Source organism: Sapajus apella, unplaced genomic scaffold (genome assembly GCF_009761245.1).
Source record: "Sapajus apella isolate SASKATOON/1434 unplaced genomic scaffold, GSC_monkey_1.0 scaffold31, whole genome shotgun sequence".
Classification (NCBI taxonomy): Eukaryota; Metazoa; Chordata; class Mammalia; order Primates; family Cebidae; genus Sapajus; species Sapajus apella.
Window position 1 is genome coordinate 17,299,177 of NW_022436971.1, and position 10,599 is coordinate 17,309,775.

The following is a 10,599-nucleotide window of genomic DNA, read 5'->3' on the forward strand; positions in this document are numbered from 1 at the left end:
CGGGAGGCTGAGGCAGGAGAATCCCTTGAACCCTAGAGGCGGAGGTTGCAGTGAGCTGAGATCATACCACTGCACTTCAGCCTGGCAACAGAGCGAAACTCCGTGTCCAAAAAAAAAAAAAAAAAAAAAAAAAAAAACTCATTTGGTCTCTTAAAAGTCCTTTTTAAAAATTTGATGTCTCAATAATCCTCCAAGGAAATTATTAGCTCAATTTTTTTCCCCAGGGCAGAAACTGAGTCTTAGACCTGATGTTAGGGTAACAATAAGAGGTCTTAGAGGTCAGAATATTACTGTTTTCTCTAATGAAAACTTTTCACTTTCTACCAGATTTCAGCATACCTTGGAAGAACTGATCTGAAATGAAAGCCTATATAAAAATATACATATAAAAGAAGACATCCTCAAAATTTGAAAACCAATGCTGAATTGAAGGAAGGTGGAATCAGCATCGAAGGGGGAGGATTATTTAACACAAAACAATAAACAAAGCAAAAAAAATTAATTGCTTTTTAGTGACAGGAATTAAATGATAACATAATGAAGCAATACGTTCCTTCTATTAAATTCAAAAGTTAGGTTCTTTGGAATTATTGCTGGGAATTGTGTGTGTGTGTGTGTGTGTGTGTGTGTCTGTGTGCATGCATGTGAAAGGGTGATGGCAAGAAATATAACAAAAGAGATGATTTCCAGGTGTCATTTAATTTTGGGCTGTGCATCAAAAGAATGCAGACCTACTTACTGGCACTGTTACACACAAGGACTATGGAAATTATCCTATAATCCTCTGACAAGGGCAGATGTGTGAACAGCAGTTTATAATAATAAATGACAGAAAGGTGTAAACGCAGCTAGGAGAAAATGATTAAGTCTAGGAACGCTTTGGGGTACTGCATTTTTTGTGTCCATACTCATGAGGGATATTGTTGTGTAGTTTTTTTTTTATGTCTTTTTTTTTTTTTTTCTAGTTTTGGTATCATAGCAATGCAAGCCTCACAAAAAGAGTTGAGATGCGCTCCTTCCTTTTTATATTTTGTAAGAGTTTATGTAGAATTGATATTATTTTCTCTATACGTGTTTGATGGAATTCTTGAATAAAGTCAGCTTAGCCTGGAGTTTCATTTGTGAAAAATTTCTTTGATTGTAAATTTAATTTCAACTGCAGTTTGAATATAAGACTTCAAATAAAGGGTTTTAGAAAGAGGCAGTTCAAATGTTATTTCTTCTCCTTGCAGAACTGGGTATTTATATTTTTCAAGAAATTTGTCCATTTCATCTAAGTTGTCAAATTTATTGTCATGAAGTTATTCACAACGTTTTCTTATTATCTTTTCTATGTCTGGAGTACCTGTAGTGATGTCTCCTCTTTCATTGCTGGTATTGATATTCTGTGCATTCTCTATTTTTTTGATTAGTCTGGCTAGAGATTTATCAAGTTTAATGATATTTTCATAAAACTTGTTTGAAATTTTACTGATTTTTTGGGTCCTCACTTTTTAATTTTATTGATTTCTGCTTCATAATGTTTTCTGATTTATTTGGGTTAAATTGGCTCTTTTTTTTCTAGTTTCTTGAGGTAGAAGATAATATCATTTATTTTATTTAAGATCTTTCTTCCTTTCTAATATAAGCATTTGATGCTATAAAGTTTTCTTTAAATATTGTTTAAGCTGTAAGCTGCAATCCAGAAATCTTAATAGGTTGGCTTTTTATTTCAGTTCAAAATATTTTCTAATTTCCTTTTAAATTCTCCTTTGATGCATTATTTATAAGTGTGTAATATTATTTCCAAATATTTTGGAGTCTTTCAGTTACCTTTCTGTTATTGATTTCTACTTTAGTTACATTATGATCAGAGAAGTTACTCTGTATAATTTTAATTATCTTCAATTTGTTGAGATTTTAAGGCTCATCATCTTATCTATCTTGAATGTTTTATGTGCACCTTAAGAGACTGTAATATACTGTTGTTTGGTGAATACACTGTTGTTTGGCGGAATATTCTATGAATATCAATTAGGTCAATTTGGTTGACAGTTTTGTTTAGTCTTCCATGTGTTTATTGATTTCCTTTTAATTATTCTATGACTTACTGTAAAGGGAGTGTTGAAATCTCCAACTATAATTATAGGTTTGTTTATTTCTCACTCTGGTTTTGTACATTTTGTACATCAACACATTTTTATGCCTACACATTTAGGACTTTTGTAAGTTCTTTATCATTAGGATATATTCCTGTCTATCCCTGGAATTATCATGATACATTCCTTGTTGTGAAATACTACTTTTATAGTAATAGCCACTCCAGTTTCCTTGATTAGTGCTTGTAGTATTTACTTTGTTTTTTCACCCTTTTGACTTCGGTTTTGTATTTAGTTTAGATTTACTGTAGAATAGAATATAATCATATTCTATTCATATAATTCTATTCAATAGAAATCATAATTCTATTCAATCAATCTTGTTTTTTTATTTTAATCCAATCTAATAATTTCTGCCTTTAATTGGGAAGGGATTTTTTAAAGTCTACATTTATTGAACTAATGAATATGTGTTTAAAATTACTTTCTTGCTATTTGTTGACTATTTTTTCATCTATTCTTTACTACCCTTTGCATTTTATGAATTGAGCTTTTTTAAATGATTCCATTTATTTCTTCTATTAGATTATAGTTCTACCTTTTTATTGTTCTCTTGTTTTGTTTTGTATTTTTTTTTGTTTTAGTGGTTGTTCTAGGGTTAACATTATGCAATTTTAATTTATCAAAGCCCATAATCAAATAACAATTTTCCACTTCAGTTTTACGGTGAGAACCTTGCTACAGTATACATTCAATAATCCCTTTCTTGTGACTTCACCTTTTATTTATATGTAACCATAAATCTCACAATACATTATTATTATTGCTTTAAACAATTATTGTCATAGATATTAAAAGTAGTTAAATGTATTTTTATACCTATCCACATGTTTTTCATTCTGAACATTCTTCATTCCTTTTTTTACATCCACATTTTTATTTGGTATTATTGTCTTTCTTTTTGAAGAAACACATTTTTTTTTTTCTTTTTCTTGTAGAGCAGGTCTGATGGTAGGGAATTAGCTCAGATTTTGTCTCAAAAATGTCTTCATTTAGTGTTCACTTTTGAAATATGTTTTGCTGGATGAGGAATTTTAGGATAAGGAATTTAAAATACATTCAGTATTTTGAATGTGTTTCTTCATTGTATTCTGGCTTGTGTAGTCTCTGGTGAGATGCCTACTATATTTGGTGCCTTGTGCTTTTTTACTTATTGTGTCTTTTTTGTCTTGCTGTTTTTAAGATTTTCTTTTCTTTTTTTTTTTTTTTTTTTTTTTTTTTTTTTTTGAGAGGGAGTTTCACTCTTGTCACCCAGTCACCCAGGCTGGAGTGAAATGGCAGGATCTTGGCTCACTGGCTCACTGAAACCTCCGCAATTCTGCTGCCTCAGCCTCCGAGGTAGCTAGGATTACAGGCGTGGACCACCATGCCCAGCTAATTTTTGTATTTTAGTAGAAACGTGGTTTTACCATGTTGCTCATGAGTCTTGAACTCCTGATCTCAGGTGATCTGCCTCGGCCTCCCAAGTGCTGGGATTAAAGATTTTCTTTTCTTACTAGTTTCTAGTTTTCAAAAATATGTGACTCTGCACACTTTTTTTTTTTTTTGGTGCTTGAGCTAGTTTAGCTTTTAAGAACTTCAGATTTCTAGGTTTCATCAAATTTGGTAACAAAAAAGTCTTGACAGTGTCCCTTAAGTCACTTATGATCTGTGTATTTTTTTTTTTTTTTTGCTTTTTATTCCCTCATTTTTTCTTTTTAATTTCGGATAGTTTCTACTACTATTTCCTTAAATTCACCTATCTCTCCTTATACAGTGTTTAATCTGCTTTAAGGTGGGTGTGCTTATATTTCATTTAAGGTTTCTTTTGAGACACAGTCTCACTCTCTGTTGCCCAGGCTGGAGTGCTTTGCTACCATCATTGAGCTCAACCATAGGTTGAGCTTTAGCAGCCTCAACCTCCAGGACTCAAGTGATCTTCCCGTCTCAGCCCTCCAAGTAGCAGTGACTACAGTCGTGTGCCATCAAACCTGGCTAATTTTTGTATTTTTTGTAAAGACGGGGTTTTGCCATGTTGCTCAGGCAGAAGTTTTTAAAAAATTTCTTTAAGTTTCATTTGGATTTTAAAAATATATATTTTATTTTCCTCCTTATAGTGGTCATATTTTCTCCTACCTTCTTGAACATATGGTATAAAGTTATATTCGCTTTTTAACATTTTAGCTAGTTCTCTCATATCTGTCATGTCTGTGTCTGTTTCTATTATTTTTGCTTTTGGTTATGGAAAAACTTAAGCTTTTTTCATGCCTGGTACATTTTTATTGGATGCTGGGTATTGTGAATGTCATGTTGTTTGCTGTATTTTCGGGTGTGTGTGTATATATGTATGTGTGTGTGTGTGTTTAATAGTGATGAATTTTTGTTTTCGTATGCCATTAAGTTAGTTGATATCAGTCGGTATCATTTTGTGGTTTGCTGTTTTTTTTTTTTTTTTTTTTTTTACTTAAACCATATGTTATATTTTGTTTAGTGATTTGCCATTGTAAACTCACGCAGATTTCTTTGTCTACTTTCTTTGTCTACTTTTATACACTACAGTTTTATATGAAGCAAGTTAGTTTTGTATTTTGAAAAAATCTTTCACTTAAATGTATTTCAAAATGTTGTTTTATCTCAGTTTCATTTCTTAATTAAAACTTGTAAAAGTTTTGTATCTTCACATGCAGTTGTAGGAAATAGTATGAAGGGATTCCATGTGACCTTACACAGTTTTTTGTGAAGGTTGCAAAACCATAGTGTAATATCACAACAGAATATTGACATTATCACAGCAAGATAGAGAATATTCCCAACCCATCTTCTCTGGGCTATTTTGAATGGCTTCCTTGATTTTCTTATTAACTATAGGACTATCCAAATTATGCATTTAGTTTTTGATCATATATGCAGTCATATATGCTTTTTGAGAAATTGGTTTATTTAACCTAAATTGTCAAATTTATGAATAAAGGATTGTTTGTAGTATTCACTTATATTTGATGTCTGTAGTAACAGGCCCTCTATTATTTCTGATGTTGGTAATTTATAACTTCTCTTTTTTCTTTGTCAGTCTTGGTAGAGACTTGCCAATTTTATCAGTCTTTTCAAAGAAGCAGGTCTTTTGTCTTACTGATTTTCTCTGTTGTATTTCTAATTTCAGTTTCACTGGATTCAGCTATTATCTTTAGTATTTTACTTCTTTTGCTTGCTTTGAGTATATTTTGCTCTTGTTTTTCTGGATTGAGGTGGCAGTTTAGATTATTGATACTTCAAGACATTTCTAAATAATTAAAGACATTTTCTAAAGCAAACATCTAATAATATAAATTCCCCTCTCAGCACTTCTTGGGTTATTTGCCACAAAATTGGTACATTGTACATTTTCATTCAGTTCAAAATATTTTAATTATTTCCTTTAAGACTTCCTCTTTGACCCATGAACTATGTAGAAATGTGTTATTTAGTTTCTAAGTTTGTTGAGATTTTAGTCTCATCTTTTTGTTCATGATTTCTGGTTTCATGCTATTGTGGGCAAACAAAACACTGTATATGGTTTCACTTTTTAAAGATTGGTGAGTTCATTTTTCTTTTCTACCCTTTATTTCCCTTTCTCTCTCTTTCCCTCTCTCTCTCTCTGCCTCCCTCCCTCCCTCTCTCCCTTTCTCCCTCCCTCCCTTCCTTTTCTTTCTTTACTCCAGGATATAATCTATCTTGGCTTATTTTATATGGATATTTAAAAAGAAGATGTGGGCTGTATGTTCTGCGGGTATTTGGAAAGAATGTATATGGGCTGGGCATAGTGGTTCATGTCTGTAATCCCAGCACTTTGGGAGGCTGAGGCAGGCAGATCACCTGAGGTCAGGAGTTACAGACCAGCCTGGCCAACATGGTGAAACCCGTCTCTACTAAAAATACAAAAATTAGCCGGACATGGTGGTGGGCACTTTTAATACCAGCTACTTGGGAGGCTGAGGCAGGAGAATCGCTTGAGCCCAGGAGGTGGAAGTTGCAGTGAGCCGAGATTGCGCCACTGCACTCCAGGCTGGGCTATAAAATAGGGGATTAGGGAAAAGTGTTTTTGAAGTGTCAATTCGATTCTGTTAGTTGATGATTTCGTTGAGTTCATCTACATCCTTGCTGCTATTCTGCTTGTTCTAACAACCATTTATATTTATATCAAGTTCCAGGATTTTACCAGTTTGAGTGAAGAAATATTATCTTCCTTTACATCTCTTTACTATTCCCTATAATAATGTAATTGCCTAAAATATTTCTTCCACATAAATTTAGAATGCCATCAAACATTCTTTTATACATATATATTTTGTTTCAATTATCAAACATGAATGAAGAAACTCAAGAGAAGAAGACAAATGTGTTATATTTACCCATTTTTCTACTCTTCCTGCGTTCTTCCTTCCTGATGATACAAGATTCATTCTTTTATCTTTTCCTTTCCATTTGAGAACTTCCTTTGGCCATTCTTTTATGATAGATTTCCTGACAAGTTCTCTTCTTCATTTTTTAAATTCAAATCTGGAATGTTCTAATGTCCCACTCCTTTCTTAGGAATATTTTTTGGTACATATAGAATTCTGTGTTTACATTTTTTCCCCAGAACTTAAAGATGTTGCATCACCTCTCTTAGCATTCCTTTTCAATAAATAAATAAATAAATGAATAAAAAGGAGAGAGAGAGAGAGAGAGAGAGAGAGAGAGAGAGAGAGAAATTGCTGTCATTCAAATAGTTTTTCTCCTATAGGTGAGGTGTAGTATCTTGTTTATAAGATCTTTCTTTGACTGTGGTTTTCAGAAACGAGACTGTGATGTGGTGTCTTTGGATTTTTTTTTTTTTTTACATTTATTCTATTTAGGATTGGCTCAGCTTACTGGGTATATAGGTTTGTCTCTTTTTTGAGCTTTTTGCCTTTATTTCTTCAGGTATTTTTTCAGCTCCACATTGAGGCTTCACCCCAGGTTGTTGATGTAGGGAGTGCTAGATCTTATGACGTAGTCACTCAGGTCCCAGAAGGCATGGTCATTTAAAAATTTTTGGTCTATTTGTTCTCTTATTAAGATTGTACAGTTTCTATTTTTCTACCTTCAAGTTCACTGGTATATATATTTTTTATTTTCCTTCTATTCTGCAGTTGAGAAAATCCACTGGCTTTTTTTTCTTTTTGGTAGTTATTGTAGTTTTTAGTTCAAGCATTTCCATTAGGTTCCTTTTTATGTCTTCTGTGTGTTTGCTGAGGCTTTCTATTTTTAATTTGTTCCAAGCATGCTCATAACTGCTTTTTAAGTTGTTTTTATAACGGCTGCTATAAAATCTTTGTCAGATAATTCCAATTTTCCGTTGGAGTCTATTGACTTTTTTTCTCACTCAGTTTGAAATCTTCCTGCTTCTTAGAATGATGAGTCATTTCTGATGGAAACCTAGACATTTTGAATATTATGGTATGAAGCTCTGGATCTTCTCTAAATCTCCTGTTTTTCCGGCTTCCTCTAACATACTCCTTAAGGAAAAGAGGTGGAAGGTGGCAGCATCTCATTCCTGTCAAGGTGGTGGGGGTAGAAGTCAAGGATCCCACTCAGCCTCCAGAGACACATGCATGAGGGAGACCCTTTCCATCCCTGTGAGTGTGGGTGGACTTTCTGGGTGTCCACCAAGCCGCCATGATGACACCCGAGGTGGACGTGCTTCATTACTGCTCCTCATATGACCTCTGCTGATGTCATACCTGGATGGCTTTTTAACCACTGGTCATTGCTAAGATTTCTGATTCATCCCTAAGCCATTGTTGATGCCACCCCTGTGGGAAGGGGGAGAGGCACCCAGTTACGGTGGGATGGGGGTGGAAACCCAGGCTCCCCGTGTGGTCTCCACTGATGCCTTGGAGCTGAGGCAGGGGGTCAGGGCTCATCAAAGTCCCTGCCCTCCTTCTCAGGACAACCCCAGTCGGGGTTGCCGGTGCTTGATTACAGCCTGGAAAGGGCAGAGGTCTAGTGCCTACAACTTGGCCTTTGCTATTGTGGGTGGGGGTGGGGCTCCATGTTTTTCTGTGGTGTTCAGTCAGAGTAAAGCAGGCTGTGTCTGAAAGTTTTGTCTTTCTAGGCTGCCTCTTTCTCGAACCTCTGGAACTGTCTAAAGTGAAAGCCTTGGTCCTCATATAGTGTAGATATCAACTCTTCGTTAACATATGCCTTGAAAACACTTTTTCTACTTTGCCATTTGTCTTAAAATGTTTGTTGTTTTACTGTTGTATAAACATATTTATATCCATAAAACCTGTATTTGAAGCTAAATATGTAAATTTTCCTTTATGTATGCATCTTATTATTCAGGCATTTTAAGAAAGCCTTTCTGTGCCTAGAGGTTATAAAATATCACTCACGTTTTCTTCTAGTGCATTTCTTTTGTTTTATGGTTTTTATGTTTTAATCTGTGATCCTGCTAAAAAAATGCTGACATAAGAAGGGGGCTAAAGATCTTGACTTCCTCTCCCACTTCCCAAATAACTTGTCTGACATCGTTTGCCAAAGAATTATTTTCTGTTGATTTGGAAATCTTCCTTTTTCACATATGAAATTTCCATTTATGCTTGAGACCATGTCTGGGTTCAAGTTTCATATCAGATTCCTTTCTGAACCTGCCTCTCCTGGCTCTGTGTCTTTACACAATGCCAATGGCATCCTTCATTGAACACCAAAATATTAGCATCCTTCAAAACATCTCTTTGTCATGAAATGAGACTATCCCACCCCATCCACCCACATGAGATTCATTTGATCTTACTTTTGGCTTCGAGGTCCTGCACTGCCAGAGCTATATGGGATCTGTGTGTCGTCCCTGTCATGCCACAGATGGGGAAACTGAGGACATAAAAATTAAACAACCTGCCAGCTCACAACAAGCCAACAGCAGAACACAGACTAGGTAGTTTATGCTTCCCGACAATACTCTTGGCCTCTGCCACGTCTCCATTTCTGCAGCATCACTCGTATCTGGGTCCTTGTCCTTCCCTTTGCTGCTTGTGCTGGTCCTCTGTCCTCATCCCACTGGCTTCTAGGATGGTCTTGGTAAAGCAGTAACTGTGCAAGAGAGAAGAGGGGATGGTGAGTTGCCTGTGTGGGAAGTTCTCCAGTGCTTCAGCCTCAAGGGCCTTTGCTGCACCACATGGTGGGTAGTCAGGGCCACCCCAGCCCCAGCAGCAGGGTCCAGAGACTCTGCTGAAGAGAAACTTGAGGTGAGCAAGGGGCATTCTCCCACTCACAGTTTAGGGCCCCAGGGATTCCAGGTGCCTCAGAACCCATTGTGGGAATCCATGGAACAACGCTGGCCTCAAGAAGCAGTGTCCAGTACTAAGGGTGGTGGAAATACTGAAGCGGAAATGAACTGACCCGCACCGTGGCATGGACAAAGGGCAAGGGCAAATGAGGAATAATGTGTGCACATGATATGGTGTGCTTCAGAGATCAGAGACACAAACTATGCATGGAGGAGCTGCTGGAGGTGGGGATGTCTGTGTCTGCTGGAGAAGGCGTGGGAGAATGGGTTTGCAGTGGAAACTACTGGGTGTAAAATGTTCCTTTCTGGGTGGGGCCAGATGGTGGTGGTTCTGTTACTGGGGAAATGTTCAGGACCGACACTGTATGTGAAGGAATTTGGAAACTGTCTTTCCATGTATTTCTCATAACGCCCTGGGCTATGGTGGGAGTAGACTTACAGACTCACTGACTGCAGAGGGCTTTCAGGCCATTTTTGTGCAGGTTCCCACAGCGTTACCATAAGGGATGTTTGGTCTTGGAGAAGAAGACAGTGGTGGCTAAACATGATTGACAGGACTTTCTCATGAAAGCTCATAAAGGCCCCCTCTGAGATCTTCTGGTATGAAGATACATTTTCAGGGGGATATAATCCCAGCTTTGTGGAATCAAAGCAATTACTGGAGCCATGCAAATCTTCCTGATGGTGTGACCTCATGTTTCTCCTTCTGGAACCCATTTCTAATACCAAGTTGGTGTGGGCTGAGACACTTTAGGTGATGTGAATTTCTCCATGTGGCCTTGAATCCTTGTGTATGCAACTCATGTGACTCCAGCTGCGGCTGGAGGTAAGCACTATTGAAAATCTGCTACCCTTGCCTCCAAAGATGCAGCCTGTATGTTTTCAAGGCTGAGGCCTATTGAGAAAGGGAGCTGAGGAAAGTTGTGAGAAAGCTGAATAACTATGGGGAGAGAAGAGAGAATTCTTCCCGAACATGCTGTTCAGGCAGAGTCCCATGGAACTCATGCTAAGTCTGTCACAAAAAACAGGATCAGGTCTTTAGAGTGTACCTGATTCTGAGGCAAATGAGAAAATAAAAATTCCCAATGTTTCTGTTTTGAAAGTATATGTTTCTCTAAGTATTAACAATTGGGGATATTGACCAGAAATGCCTGCTTCTTGTAGTAAGTGGTTCCCCTACAGAAACCTTAGAGC